This window comes from Phyllobates terribilis, unplaced genomic scaffold (assembly GCF_046119375.1).
Source record: "Phyllobates terribilis strain yellow unplaced genomic scaffold, ASM4611937v1 Scaffold_94__1_contigs__length_6153435, whole genome shotgun sequence".
Lineage (NCBI taxonomy): Eukaryota > Metazoa > Chordata > Amphibia > Anura > Dendrobatidae > Phyllobates > Phyllobates terribilis.
Window position 1 is genome coordinate 661,059 of NW_027362854.1, and position 15,204 is coordinate 676,262.

General features: G+C 44.5%; 8 non-coding genes across 8 annotated transcripts; all 8 read left to right on the forward strand.

Moving 5' to 3' along the window:
- Positions 1–785: 785 nt before the first annotated feature.
- LOC141198518 (U2 spliceosomal RNA) lies at positions 786–976 on the forward strand. Its single transcript, XR_012270465.1, has one exon. It is a non-coding gene; the product is annotated as a U2 spliceosomal RNA (small nuclear RNA).
- Positions 977–2,091: 1,115 nt separating this feature from the next.
- Positions 2,092–2,282, forward strand: LOC141197851 (U2 spliceosomal RNA). Its single transcript, XR_012269878.1, has one exon. It is a non-coding gene; the product is annotated as a U2 spliceosomal RNA (small nuclear RNA).
- A 1,115-nt stretch (positions 2,283–3,397) lies between these two features.
- On the forward strand, positions 3,398–3,588 carry LOC141198160 (U2 spliceosomal RNA). Its single transcript, XR_012270120.1, has one exon. It is a non-coding gene; the product is annotated as a U2 spliceosomal RNA (small nuclear RNA).
- Positions 3,589–4,703: 1,115 nt separating this feature from the next.
- Positions 4,704–4,894, forward strand: LOC141198161 (U2 spliceosomal RNA). The gene has a single exon (XR_012270121.1). It is a non-coding gene; the product is annotated as a U2 spliceosomal RNA (small nuclear RNA).
- Positions 4,895–6,009: 1,115 nt separating this feature from the next.
- Positions 6,010–6,200, forward strand: LOC141198162 (U2 spliceosomal RNA). Its single transcript, XR_012270122.1, has one exon. It is a non-coding gene; the product is annotated as a U2 spliceosomal RNA (small nuclear RNA).
- A 1,115-nt stretch (positions 6,201–7,315) lies between these two features.
- On the forward strand, positions 7,316–7,506 carry LOC141198163 (U2 spliceosomal RNA). Its single transcript, XR_012270123.1, has one exon. It is a non-coding gene; the product is annotated as a U2 spliceosomal RNA (small nuclear RNA).
- Positions 7,507–8,621: 1,115 nt separating this feature from the next.
- Positions 8,622–8,812, forward strand: LOC141198164 (U2 spliceosomal RNA). The gene has a single exon (XR_012270124.1). It is a non-coding gene; the product is annotated as a U2 spliceosomal RNA (small nuclear RNA).
- A 1,115-nt stretch (positions 8,813–9,927) lies between these two features.
- LOC141198165 (U2 spliceosomal RNA) lies at positions 9,928–10,118 on the forward strand. Its single transcript, XR_012270125.1, has one exon. It is a non-coding gene; the product is annotated as a U2 spliceosomal RNA (small nuclear RNA).
- Positions 10,119–15,204: the final 5,086 nt, after the last annotated feature.

The following is a 15,204-nucleotide window of genomic DNA, read 5'->3' on the forward strand; positions in this document are numbered from 1 at the left end:
ACCTTTCAGTATATTGTTGCACACACACCATCTATTTAGCAAATGCCCTTGTTATCAACAGCAGCCTTTTAAACTCACCTGAGCTAACAGGTATGTGCGCTGGTTACTCTGCTGCGCTTAAAATTTCTTTTTTGGTTTGCTACAATGCCTTTTCTGAAACGTTGTCTCCTTCTGCTGGAACACTGACTTCTTTCATTTAATGCCTGCAGACTATAAAAGAAAACCCAACCCAAAAAGTTTGGTTGATTAGTCTGTGGCATTCTGTTAAACTGTTGCTTATGGCGGTCTCTGTGAGCTTCTCAGCGACATTCAGCCAGCCAGGTATCCTGCCTGCAGTAGATGGAATGTGGCAATGGAACGCTGGCTGCGCGTGTCATAATAGGCTCTGAGCCTTTATATACCTGTGCACAGCAGCAGCCACCTTCAGTCTGCTGCTGGACAGCCAGCAGCAGCAGCAGCAGGAGAGGTATGTAATCAGGAGCCCTCCTGCTAAGGGTAGACAGCTGCTCGTTCCACCCCACCCCCCGCCTTAATTGGTTCTCCTCCCTTCCAACGGTGTTGAGGCGGGTGGGAACAGCAGGGGGTGAAGGTGCTGTGTTTAAAGAGGTGGAGTTATGCAGATCTAAAACGCGTGGATTGCAGCAGCAGCAAGCCGAAAAGTGCAGGCATGTAAGGGATCTAGAGGTTGACAACATGTCTTCTTAACGGGAGTCCAGGAGCTCATCTCCACAAATGGACTTTTCAGGATCCTTGGGTGGCTCCGTAGTTTGAAACCAATTCTGGTTATCGCTTCTCGGCTTTTTGGCTAAGATCAAGTGTAGTATCTGTTCTTATCAGTTTAATATCTGATACGTCCCCTATCTGGGGACCATATATTAAATGGATTTTTAGAACAGGGAGATGGAAAAAGAGCTTGCTCTGTCCACTCCACGCATTGACCTGGTATTGCAGCAACTCCAGGACCGGTGCACCCCTTCTTTAATGCAGTTTCTAAAATCAGAAAGAATTGAATTCAATGTTTTTTGTTCATTTTGCTTGTTTGTCGGATTTTGGGATGGACTCTTTGGCTTTGCTTTTCTTCTCCTCATTGGATTTTTCATGTTCAAAGTTGCAGAAGCCAGATTACAAGCTCATTTTGGTTCAACTTCAGCAACTGTTCATTGCATTGCCATGTAATGTGATGCAATGCTATCTTTCTAGCTCTCCCTTTTTACTTCCTTTTGGATAAACAGACATATTAGGCAAGCATTTTGGAGCTTTCACCTAAATAACTACAGGTGGTGAGATAAGCTGCACAATATAATTGACCTTTCAGTATATTGTTGCACACACACCATCTATTTAGCAAATGCCCTTGTTATCAACAGCAGCCTTTTAAACTCACCTGAGCTAACAGGTATGTGCGCTGGTTACTCTGCTGCGCTTAAAATTTCTTTTTTGGTTTGCTACAATGCCTTTTCTGAAACGTTGTCTCCTTCTGCTGGAACACTGACTTCTTTCATTTAATGCCTGCAGACTATAAAAGAGAACCCAACCCAAAAATTTTGGCTGATTAGTCTGTGGCATTCTGTTAAACTGTTGCTTATGGCGGTCTCTGTGAGCTTCTCAGCGACATTCAGCCAGCCAGGTATCCTGCCTGCAGTAGATGGAATGTGGCAATGGAACGCTGGCTGCGCGTGTCATAATAGGCTCTGAGCCTTTATATACCTGTGCACAGCAGCAGCCACCTTCAGTCTGCTGCTGGACAGCCAGCAGCAGCAGCAGCAGGAGAGGTATGTAATCAGGAGCCCTCCTGCTAAGGGTAGACAGCTGCTCGTTCCACCCCACCCCCCGCCTTAATTGGTTCTCCTCCCTTCCAACGGTGTTGAGGCGGGTGGGAACAGCAGGGGGTGAAGGTGCTGTGTTTAAAGAGGTGGAGTTATGCAGATCTAAAACGCGTGGATTGCAGCAGCAGCAAGCCGAAAAGTGCAGGCATGTAAGGGATCTAGAGGTTGACAACATGTCTTCTTAACGGGAGTCCAGGAGCTCATCTCCACAAATGGACTTTTCAGGATCCTTGGGTGGCTCCGTAGTTTGAAACCAATTCTGGTTATCGCTTCTCGGCCTTTTGGCTAGGATCAAGTGTAGTATCTGTTCTTATCAGTTTAATATCTGATACGTCCCCTATCTGGGGACCATATATTAAATGGATTTTTAGAACAGGGAGATGGAAAAAGAGCTTGCTCTGTCCACTCCACGCATTGACCTGGTATTGGAGTAACTCCAGGACCGGTGCACCCCTTCTTTAATGCAGTTTCTAAAATCAGAAAGAATTGAATTCAATGTTTTTTGTTCATTTTGCTTGTTTGTCGGATTTTGGGATGGACTCTTTGGCTTTGCTTTTCTTCTCCTCATTGGATTTTTCATGTTCAAAGTTGCAGAAGCCAGATTACAAGCTCATTTTGGTTCAACTTCAGCAACTGTGCATTGCATTGCCATGTAATGTGATGCAATGCTATCTTTCTAGCTCTCCCTTTTTACTTCCTTTTGGATAAACAGACATATTAGGCAAGCATTTTGGAGCTTTCACCTAAATAACTACAGGTGGTGAGATAAGCTGCACAATATAATTGACCTTTCAGTATATTGTTGCACACACACCATCTATTTAGCAAATGCCCTTGTTATCAACAGCAGCCTTTTAAACTCACCTGAGCTAACAGGTATGTGTGCTGGTTACTCTGCTGCGCTTAAAATTTCTTTTTTGGTTTGCTACAATGCCTTTTCTGAAACGTTGTCTCCTTCTGCTGGAACACTGACTTCTTTCATTTAATGCCTGCAGACTATAAAAGAGAACCCAACCCAAAAAGTTTGGTTGATTAGTCTGTGGCATTCTGTTAAACTGTTGCTTATGGCGGTCTCTGTGAGCTTCTCAGCGACATTCAGCCAGCCAGGTATCCTGCCTGCAGTAGATGGAATGTGGCAATGGAACGCTGGCTGCGCGTGTCATAATAGGCTCTGAGCCTTTATATACCTGTGCACAGCAGCAGCCACCTTCAGTCTGCTGCTGGACAGCCAGCAGCAGCAGCAGCAGGAGAGGTATGTAATCAGGAGCCCTCCTGCTAAGGGTAGACAGCTGCTCGTTCCACCCCACCCCCCGCCTTAATTGGTTCTCCTCCCTTCCAACGGTGTTGAGGCGGGTGGGAACAGCAGGGGGTGAAGGTGCTGTGTTTAAAGAGGTGGAGTTATGCAGATCTAAAACGCGTGGATTGCAGCAGCAGCAAGCCGAAAAGTGCAGGCATGTAAGGGATCTAGAGGTTGACAACATGTCTTCTTAACGGGAGTCCAGGAGCTCATCTCCACAAATGGACTTTTCAGGATCCTTGGGTGGCTCCGTAGTTTGAAACCAATTCTGGTTATCGCTTCTCGGCCTTTTGGCTAAGATCAAGTGTAGTATCTGTTCTTATCAGTTTAATATCTGATACGTCCCCTATCTGGGGACCATATATTAAATGGATTTTTAGAACAGGGAGATGGAAAAAGAGCTTGCTCTGTCCACTCCACGCATTGACCTGGTATTGCAGTATCTCCAGGACCGGTGCACCCCTTCTTTAATGCAGTTTCTAAAATCAGAAAGAATTGAATTCAATGTTTTTTGTTCATTTTGCTTGTTTGTCGGATTTTGGGATGGACTCTTTGGCTTTGCTTTTCTTCTCCTCATTGGATTTTTCATGTTCAAAGTTGCAGAAGCCAGATTACAAGCTCATTTTGGTTCAACTTCAGCAACTGTGCATTGCATTGCCATGTAATGTGATGCAATGCTATCTTTCTAGCTCTCCCTTTTTACTTCCTTTTGGATAAACAGACATATTAGGCAAGCATTTTGGAGCTTTCACCTAAATAACTACAGGTGGTGAGATAAGCTGCACAATATAATTGACCTTTCAGTATATTGTTGCACACACACCATCTATTTAGCAAATGCCCTTGTTATCAACAGCAGCCTTTTAAACTCACCTGAGCTAACAGGTATGTGTGCTGGTTACTCTGCTGCGCTTAAAATTTCTTTTTTGGTTTGCTACAATGCCTTTTCTGAAACGTTGTCTCCTTCTGCTGGAACACTGACTTCTTTCATTTAATGCCTGCAGACTATAAAAGAGAACCCAACCCAAAAAGTTTGGTTGATTAGTCTGTGGCATTCTGTTAAACTGTTGCTTATGGCGGTCTCTGTGAGCTTCTCAGCGACATTCAGCCAGCCAGGTATCCTGCCTGCAGTAGATGGAATGTGGCAATGGAACGCTGGCTGCGCGTGTCATAATAGGCTCTGAGCCTTTATATACCTGTGCACAGCAGCAGCCACCTTCAGTCTGCTGCTGGACAGCCAGCAGCAGCAGCAGCAGGAGAGGTATGTAATCAGGAGCCCTCCTGCTAAGGGTAGACAGCTGCTCGTTCCACCCCACCCCCCGCCTTAATTGGTTCTCCTCCCTTCCAACGGTGTTGAGGCGGGTGGGAACAGCAGGGGGTGAAGGTGCTGTGTTTAAAGAGGTGGAGTTATGCAGATCTAAAACGCGTGGATTGCAGCAGCAGCAAGCCGAAAAGTGCAGGCATGTAAGGGATCTAGAGGTTGACAACATGTCTTCTTAACGGGAGTCCAGGAGCTCATCTCCACAAATGGACTTTTCAGGATCCTTGGGTGGCTCCGTAGTTTGAAACCAATTCTGGTTATCGCTTCTCGGCCTTTTGGCTAAGATCAAGTGTAGTATCTGTTCTTATCAGTTTAATATCTGATACGTCCCCTATCTGGGGACCATATATTAAATGGATTTTTAGAACAGGGAGATGGAAAAAGAGCTTGCTCTGTCCACTCCACGCATTGACCTGGTATTGCAGTATCTCCAGGACCGGTGCACCCCTTCTTTAATGCAGTTTCTAAAATCAGAAAGAATTGAATTCAATGTTTTTTGTTCATTTTGCTTGTTTGTCGGATTTTGGGATGGACTCTTTGGCTTTGCTTTTCTTCTCCTCATTGGATTTTTCATGTTCAAAGTTGCAGAAGCCAGATTACAAGCTCATTTTGGTTCAACTTCAGCAACTGTGCATTGCATTGCCATGTAATGTGATGCAATGCTATCTTTCTAGCTCTCCCTTTTTACTTCCTTTTGGGTAAACAGACATATTAGGCAAGTATTTTGGAGCTTTCACCTAAATAACTACAGGTGGTGAGATAAGCTGCACAATATAATTGACCTTTCAGTATATTGTTGCACACACACCATCTATTTAGCAAATGCCCTTGTTATCAACAGCAGCCTTTTAAACTCACCTGAGCTAACAGGTATGTGCGCTGGTTACTCTGCTGCGCTTAAAATTTCTTTTTTGGTTTGCTACAATGCCTTTTCTGAAACGTTGTCTCCTTCTGCTGGAACACTGACTTCTTTCATTTAATGCCTGCAGACTATAAAAGAGAACCCAACCCAAAAAGTTTGGTTGATTAGTCTGTGGCATTCTGTTAAACTGTTGCTTATGGCGGTCTCTGTGAGCTTCTCAGCGACATTCAGCCAGCCAGGTATCCTGCCTGCAGTAGATGGAATGTGGCAATGGAACGCTGGCTGCGCGTGTCATAATAGGCTCTGAGCCTTTATATACCTGTGCACAGCAGCAGCCACCTTCAGTCTGCTGCTGGACAGCCAGCAGCAGCAGCAGCAGGAGAGGTATGTAATCAGGAGCCCTCCTGCTAAGGGTAGACAGCTGCTCGTTCCACCCCACCCCCCGCCTTAATTGGTTCTCCTCCCTTCCAACGGAGTTGAGGCGGGTGGGAACAGCAGGGGGTGAAGGTGCTGTGTTTAAAGAGGTGGAGTTATGCAGATCTAAAACGCGTGGATTGCAGCAGCAGCAAGCCGAAAAGTGCAGGCATGTAAGGGATCTAGAGGTTGACAACATGTCTTCTTAACGGGAGTCCAGGAGCTCATCTCCACAAATGGACTTTTCAGGATCCTTGGGTGGCTCCGTAGTTTGAAACCAATTCTGGTTATCGCTTCTCGGCCTTTTGGCTAAGATCAAGTGTAGTATCTGTTCTTATCAGTTTAATATCTGATACGTCCCCTATCTGGGGACCATATATTAAATGGATTTTTAGAACAGGGAGATGGAAAAAGAGCTTGCTCTGTCCACTCCACGCATTGACCTGGTATTGCAGTATCTCCAGGACCGGTGCACCCCTTCTTTAATGCAGTTTCTAAAATCAGAAAGAATTGAATTCAATGTTTTTTGTTCATTTTGCTTGTTTGTCGGATTTTGGGATGGACTCTTTGGCTTTGCTTTTCTTCTCCTCATTGGATTTTTCATGTTCAAAGTTGCAGAAGCCAGATTACAAGCTCATTTTGGTTCAACTTCAGCAACTGTGCATTGCATTGCCATGTAATGTGATGCAATGCTATCTTTCTAGCTCTCCCTTTTTACTTCCTTTTGGATAAACAGACATATTAGGCAAGCATTTTGGAGCTTTCACCTAAATAACTACAGGTGGTGAGATAAGCTGCACAATATAATTGACCTTTCAGTATATTGTTGCACACACACCATCTATTTAGCAAATGCCCTTGTTATCAACAGCAGCCTTTTAAACTCACCTGAGCTAACAGGTATGTGCGCTGGTTACTCTGCTGCGCTTAAAATTTCTTTTTTGGTTTGCTACAATGCCTTTTCTGAAACGTTGTCTCCTTCTGCTGGAACACTGACTTCTTTCATTTAATGCCTGCAGACTATAAAAGAGAACCCAACCCAAAAAGTTTGGTTGATTAGTCTGTGGCATTCTGTTAAACTGTTGCTTATGGCGGTCTCTGTGAGCTTCTCAGCGACATTCAGCCAGCCAGGTATCCTGCCTGCAGTAGATGGAATGTGGCAATGGAACGCTGGCTGCGCGTGTCATAATAGGCTCTGAGCCTTTATATACCTGTGCACAGCAGCAGCCACCTTCAGTCTGCTGCTGGACAGCCAGCAGCAGCAGCAGCAGGAGAGGTATGTAATCAGGAGCCCTCCTGCTAAGGGTAGACAGCTGCTCGTTCCACCCCACCCCCCGCCTTAATTGGTTCTCCTCCCTTCCAACGGAGTTGAGGCGGGTGGGAACAGCAGGGGGTGAAGGTGCTGTGTTTAAAGAGGTGGAGTTATGCAGATCTAAAACGCGTGGATTGCAGCAGCAGCAAGCCGAAAAGTGCAGGCATGTAAGGGATCTAGAGGTTGACAACATGTCTTCTTAACGGGAGTCCAGGAGCTCATCTCCACAAATGGACTTTTCAGGATCCTTGGGTGGCTCCGTAGTTTGAAATCAATTCTGGTTATCGCTTCTCGGCCTTTTGGCTAAGATCAAGTGTAGTATCTGTTCTTATCAGTTTAATATCTGATACGTCCCCTATCTGGGGACCATATATTAAATGGATTTTTAGAACAGGGAGATGGAAAAAGAGCTTGCTCTGTCCACTCCACGCATTGACCTGGTATTGCAGTATCTCCAGGACCGGTGCACCCCTTCTTTAATGCAGTTTCTAAAATCAGAAAGAATTGAATTCAATGTTTTTTGTTCATTTTGCTTGTTTGTCGGATTTTGGGATGGACTCTTTGGCTTTGCTTTTCTTCTCCTCATTGGATTTTTCATGTTCAAAGTTGCAGAAGCCAGATTACAAGCTCATTTTGGTTCAACTTCAGCAACTGTGCATTGCATTGCCATGTAATGTGATGCAATGCTATCTTTCTAGCTCTCCCTTTTTACTTCCTTTTGGATAAACAGACATATTAGGCAAGCATTTTGGAGCTTTCACCTAAATAACTACAGGTGGTGAGATAAGCTGCACAATATAATTGACCTTTCAGTATATTGTTGCACACACACCATCTATTTAGCAAATGCCCTTGTTATCAACAGCAGCCTTTTAAACTCACCTGAGCTAACAGGTATGTGCGCTGGTTACTCTGCTGCGCTTAAAATTTCTTTTTTGGTTTGCTACAATGCCTTTTCTGAAACGTTGTCTCCTTCTGCTGGAACACTGACTTCTTTCATTTAATGCCTGCAGACTATAAAAGAGAACCCAACCCAAAAAGTTTGGTTGATTAGTCTGTGGCATTCTGTTAAACTGTTGCTTATGGCGGTCTCTGTGAGCTTCTCAGCGACATTCAGCCAGCCAGGTATCCTGCCTGCAGTAGATGGAATGTGGCAATGGAACGCTGGCTGCGCGTGTCATAATAGGCTCTGAGCCTTTATATACCTGTGCACAGCAGCAGCCACCTTCAGTCTGCTGCTGGACAGCCAGCAGCAGCAGCAGCAGGAGAGGTATGTAATCAGGAGCCCTCCTGCTAAGGGTAGACAGCTGCTCGTTCCACCCCACCCCCCGCCTTAATTGGTTCTCCTACCTTCCAACGGTGTTGAGGCGGGTGGGAACAGCAGGGGGTGAAGGTGCTGTGTTTAAAGAGGTGGAGTTATGCAGATCTAAAACGCGTGGATTGCAGCAGCAGCAAGCCGAAAAGTGCAGGCATGTAAGGGATCTAGAGGTTGACAACATGTCTTCTTAACGGGAGTCCAGGAGCTCATCTCCACAAATGGACTTTTCAGGATCCTTGGGTGGCTCCGTAGTTTGAAACCAATTCTGGTTATCGCTTCTCGGCCTTTTGGCTAAGATCAAGTGTAGTATCTGTTCTTATCAGTTTAATATCTGATACGTCCCCTATCTGGGGACCATATATTAAATGGATTTTTAGAACAGGGAGATGGAAAAAGAGCTTGCTCTGTCCACTCCACGCATTGACCTGGTATTGCAGTATCTCCAGGACCGGTGCACCCCTTCTTTAATGCAGTTTCTAAAATCAGAAAGAATTGAATTCAATGTTTTTTGTTCATTTTGCTTGTTTGTCGGATTTTGGGATGGACTCTTTGGCTTTGCTTTTCTTCTCCTCATTGGATTTTTCATGTTCAAAGTTGCAGAAGCCAGATTACAAGCTCATTTTGGTTCAACTTCAGCAACTGTGCATTGCATTGCCATGTAATGTTATGCAATGCTATCTTTCCAGCTCTCCATTTTTACTTCCTTTTGGATAAACAGACATATTAGGCAAGCATTTTGGAGCTTTCACCTAAATAACTACAGGTGGTGAGATAAGCTGCACAATATAATTGACCTTTCAGTATATTGTTGCACACACACCATCTATTTAGCAAATGCCCTTGTTATCAACAGCAGCCTTTTAAACTCACCTGAGCTAACAGGTATGTGCGCTGGTTACTCTGCTGCGCTTAAAATTTCTTTTTTGGTTTGCTACAATGCCTTTTCTGAAACGTTGTCTCCTTCTGCTGGAACGCTGACTTCTTTCATTTAATGCCTGCAGACTATAAAAGAGAACCCAACCCAAAAAGTTTGGTTGATTAGTCTGTGGCATTCTGTTAAACTGTTGCTTATGGCGGTCTCTGTGAGCTTCTCAGCGACATTCAGCCAGCCAGGTATCCTGCCTGCAGTAGATGGAATGTGGCAATGGAACGCTGGCTGCGCGTGTCATAATAGGCTCTGAGCCTTTATATACCTGTGCACAGCAGCAGCCACCTTCAGTCTGCTGCTGGACAGCCAGCAGCAGCAGCAGCAGGAGAGGTATGTAATCAGGAGCCCTCCTGCTAAGGGTAGACAGCTGCTCGTTCCACCCCACCCCCCGCCTTAATTGGTTCTCCTACCTTCCAACGGTGTTGAGGCGGGTGGGAACAGCAGGGGGTGAAGGTGCTGTGTTTAAAGAGGTGGAGTTATGCAGATCTAAAACGCGTGGATTGCAGCAGCAGCAAGCCGAAAAGTGCAGGCATGTAAGGGATCTAGAGGTTGACAACATGTCTTCTTAACGGGAGTCCAGGAGCTCATCTCCACAAATGGACTTTTCAGGATCCTTGGGTGGCTCCGTAGTTTGAAACCAATTCTGGTTATCGCTTCTCGGCCTTTTGGCTAAGATCAAGTGTAGTATCTGTTCTTATCAGTTTAATATCTGATACGTCCCCTATCTGGGGACCATATATTAAATGGATTTTTAGAACAGGGAGATGGAAAAAGAGCTTGCTCTGTCCACTCCACGCATTGACCTGGTATTGCAGTATCTCCAGGACCGGTGCACCCCTTCTTTAATGCAGTTTCTAAAATCAGAAAGAATTGAATTCAATGTTTTTTGTTCATTTTGCTTGTTTGTCGGATTTTGGGATGGACTCTTTGGCTTTGCTTTTCTTCTCCTCATTGGATTTTTCATGTTCAAAGTTGCAGAAGCCAGATTACAAGCTCATTTTGGTTCAACTTCAGCAACTGTGCATTGCATTGCCATGTAATGTGATGCAATGCTATCTTTCTAGCTCTCCCTTTTTACTTCCTTTTGGATAAACAGACATATTAGGCAAGCATTTTGGAGCTTTCACCTAAATAACTACAGGTGGTGAGATAAGCTGCACAATATAATTGACCTTTCAGTATATTGTTGCACACACACCATCTATTTAGCAAATGCCCTTGTTATCAACAGCAGCCTTTTAAACTCACCTGAGCTAACAGGTATGTGCGCTGGTTACTCTGCTGCGCTTAAAATTTCTTTTTTGGTTTGCTACAATGCCTTTTCTGAAACGTTGTCTCCTTCTGCTGGAACACTGACTTCTTTCATTTAATGCCTGCAGACTATAAAAGAGAACCCAACCCAAAAAGTTTGGTTGATTAGTCTGTGGCATTCTGTTAAACTGTTGCTTATGGCGGTCTCTGTGAGCTTCTCAGCGACATTCAGCCAGCCAGGTATCCTGCCTGCAGTAGATGGAATGTGGCAATGGAACGCTGGCTGCGCGTGTCATAATAGGCTCTGAGCCTTTATATACCTGTGCACAGCAGCAGCCACCTTCAGTCTGCTGCTGGACAGCCAGCAGCAGCAGCAGCAGGAGAGGTATGTAATCAGGAGCCCTCCTGCTAAGGGTAGACAGCTGCTCGTTCCACCCCACCCCCCGCCTTAATTGGTTCTCCTCCCTTCCAACGGTGTTGAGGCAGGTGGGAACAGCAGGGGGTGAAGGTGCTGTGTTTAAAGAGGTGGAGTTATGCAGATCTAAAACGAGTGGATTGCAGCAGCAGCAAGCCGAAAAGTGCAGGCATGTAAGGGATCTAGAGGTTGACAACATGTCTTCTTAACGGGAGTCCAGGAGCTCATCTCCACAAATGGACTTTTCAGGATCCTTGGGTGGCTCCGTAGTTTGAAACCAATTCTGGTTATCGCTTCTCGGCCTTTTGGCTGCGATCGTATGACTGTACCTTGATTGGTGCGAGTCTCCTGGAGGAATCCGGACCCTTTTGTGGAGGATTTTCTGCTTTTTCCTGTGGTATTCCATACCGACAGAATCCAAGATGTCTTTTGTGAAGAACACCATCCGTTTGTCCGTGGATCCATCTGACCAGAACAAGAACAACGTGGTTTTCATTGTCCAAGACATCGTTGAAGGCAAAGCTGGAGCAAGACGTTCTGAGATCTTCAGTGTCAACGAATTTTCACGTCAAGGTAATTATGACGTTACCTTTATGGACCAGGATGTTTGCCTTAATGTCTTTGAATGGCTCCGTGGTCACTCTAGTGACCCCTGCTTGGAAGGAGTTAGATGGGAACCTTTGTTTGGTCTGCAAGAAAAGGAGGTGACTGTGACTGTCTATAACCCTTTTACAGACCCTGAGCTGCTGGAGTGCTTCCTCTCTCGCTACTGTGAATATGTGCGGAAGGGAGTGAAGCAAGTCAATTGTCTAGGAATCTTTAACTGTCAGTATAAATTCCGTGTGAAATTGAAAAGGGATCCTGACAGTGTGGGGGGCTTTAGACACCCTCCATCAAATTTTTCCGTTGCAGGCCATAGAGGTTTCCTCTTTTACCCAGGCCAGCCCATGTTTTGCCGTAGATGCTTTTCTTTCGGACATACCATGGTAACATGCCTTAAAGGGCAGTGTTGCCGAAATTGCAGAAAGGAGGGGCATATGGCCAACCAGTGTCCAGAGGCCAAGTCCTGTGATGTCTGTGGGAGTAGTGATCACATGTATAAGGACTGTCCTATGAGTGCACCTAGACGTTCTGATAAAGAACAGAAGGAGGAGGAGCTGGAGAGGAGGCAGATGGCAAGCGCACTGAAAGTGCTGGAAAGATTGGAGAGGGAGGAGAGAGAGGGAAGGAGGCAGGAAACTGGTAGAGCCTCTCCCTCTACGGCGCCAGAGGCGGTGTCCCTGAGACCATGTTCTTCTTCTGCTGAAGAAATGAGGAAGAAGCGGAGGGAAGAAAAGGAGTTCTGGAGGGAAGTGGCAAAGGTGGAGAAAAAGGCAGTGTCTGCGAGAATATCTAGGAAAGTGGTGGAAGCAGAGCTGCCTGAGATGATGACTTTTGGAGAGGCAATGGACGCAACAGGATGTGAAGTGCAAATCTCGGAACCCGACAGTCCTGAACACCCTTCGGGTCCTGAAAACATTGAAGATTTTTCTTCGGAGGATGATAGGGGTGCAAAGAAGAGTCGTAGGGAGGATGGTGGGGGCAGTGATGATGCAGATTTTAGTGAGCCTCAGAGGAAGATCAGAACTGCCAGAATGAGGAGTGTGGCTGGTGAAGCCAGCGGGTCGGAAACCAGCTGTTCTGTTCTGATGGCGGAGGAGGATAGTGGTGGTGCTGGATAGTGTCACCATATAATATTGTAAATGTTTTTTCTTTTTGTCCTCTTGTGAGCTTTGGTTTAGGCCAAAGGCTATTTCTTTGTGTAATTGGTGAAGGAGTAGAAGTATTATGGGATTTACCATAGTGTCCCAAAACGTAAGAGTGTTTAAAAGTAAAGTAAGAAGAGCTGCTATTTTTGAGTTTTTAGCTATGCAAAATGCATCTATTTTTTGTTTACAAGAATGTGGGGTAGTGGATGGTGTGAAAGGGGATGAATGGTCTTATGGAGCGTCTGTGTGGTCGGGGAGTGCATGTAATAAGAATGATGGTGTGGGTATTTTGGTTAAAGGAAGGGAGGTTGTTTTGAGTGATTATTTGGTTATTGAGGTGGGGAGATGTATCCTTGCTAATTTTGTATACAAGAATGTAAAGTTTTGTGTTATTAATGTTTATGCGCCAGTTGAAAAAAATGAGCGCAAAAATTTATTTGAAAAAATTAAGCTTTTTGTTCCAGGAAGAATACCTGTGGTAATTGTGGGTGATATGAACTGTGATGTGGGGAGAGTGAATGTGGATGTGTCTGGGAAAGCATTATTGGAGTTAGTGAATGATTTTGGGTTGTGTGATATGCAGCGCGTGTGTAACATGAATCCTTTGTTGAACACTTTCTTTTCTGAGAGTGGTAGGGTACAATCCAGATTGGATTATTGTTTTATTTCTAAAAATATGGTTTCTGTTAATTATAGGCAGGAAAACGTTCTTTTTTCAGATCATGTGTGTATGTTGTGTGAGTTGGATATAAAAGTTGATGGAGTGTTTGGGAGAGGATTGTGGAAGTTAAATGTTAAACTGTTAGAGAATGAAGATGTGAGAAAGGAGTATGAAAGGCGGTATGAAGAATGGTGTAAGCATAAAAATGAGTTCAGGAATGTTTGTGAGTGGTGGGACTGGGTGAAGAAACAAGCAAAAATGTTCTTTAAAAATTTAGGATACAAGTATGCAGCAATTAAAAGAGAGAGTTTTGTTAAACTGAACGCGCGGTTGAGCGTTTTGTATAAGTTAAGGGAAGGAGGAGTTGAGGTGGAGGAGGATATTTTAGAGGTAAAAAAGGAGATTAGTGAGTTTTTGTTGGAGAGAGGGAGAAGCATAGTGTTTAGGGCAAAGATTGATAAGATGGAGCAGGATGAGAAATGTTCTCGGTTTTTCTTTAAAAAAGTTTTTGGAAAGAAACAGAGTATGAGCGTGGTGTATGGAGCAGATGGAAGTGAGGTGAGTGGAGAGGATATGTGTGAAGAGGTGGCTAAGTTTTATGAGGATCTGTATGCAGTGAAACAGAGGGATGAATGTTTGGAGAATGATGTTTTGAGTGTGTTAGAGAGTAAGTTGAGTGAAGCAGAAAGAGAGAGAGTGATGGGTGAGGTGACTGGTGATGAGGTATGGAAGGTTATGTGTAGTATGGCTTTGAATAAGACGCCGGGGGAGGATGGCCTCCCAGTAGAATTTTATCGTGTGATGTGGGGTGTGATTGGTAAGGACTTTGTGGATGTATGTAAGTATATGTGGGGAAACATGGAGGTGACTGAGAGTATGCGTGCAGGTTTGGTTGTGTTAATTCCTAAGAAAGGGGATTTGAAAAGTCTGAGGAATTGGAGGCCAATAACGTTACTTAATTGTGATTATAAAATCTATGCAAAACTTATGGCTAATAGGATGCGTGATGTGATAGAGAGTGTGATTGGGGATGAGCAGTGTTGTGCGGTACCTGGGAGGCGGATTCATGAGTGTGTGTGTATGTTAAGAGATTGTCTATGGGATTGCATGGGTCGTAAGAAGAGTGTATTTTTGTTAAGTTTGGATTTTGAAAAGGCTTATGATAGGTTGTCGCATGGTTTTTTGTTCAGAGTGTTGTTAAAAATGGGTTTTCCGGCTGATTTTGTTGGGCGAGTGAGAAGTTTGTATGCGGGTGTTTATAGCTGTGTTTTAATGAATGGGTATGTGGGTAGGAAAGTGAATGTGTTTTCGGGTGTGCGACAGGGGTGTCCTTTGTCCCCTGTAGCATTTATTTGTGCAATTGAGCCATTGTTGTGTATGCTGAGGAAAGATAAGGTAATTCGTGGTGTGCAAGTGCCGGGAGGTGGAGGAAAAGAATGGAAGGTGAGTGGTTATATGGATGACGTGTGTGTATTATGTGATTCTGAATGTTCGGTGAGGCGGGTGAAGTTGTTAGTGTCTATTTTTTGTGGTGCATCTGCGTTTAAAGTGAATTGGGAAAAGAGTGAGTGTAAGGGTTTTGGAGGCGGAAGTTTAAGTAGGGATGTAGGTGTGAATGTAGTGAATGGACCTATTAAAGTTTTGGGTGTGAAGTTTTCAGAGAGTTTGGATGGGAAAGAAAGTTGGGATGATGCGAAAGGAAAAGTTGAGCAGAAGTTGAATTTTTGGAAATTGAGGAGTTTATCCTTTTTTGGGAAGATTTTAATTGTTAAGAGTGTGGTGTTGCCAATATTTTTATATATTGCGGTAGTATTTCCACCAGGATATATGTGTATGAGAAGCTTGAATAGA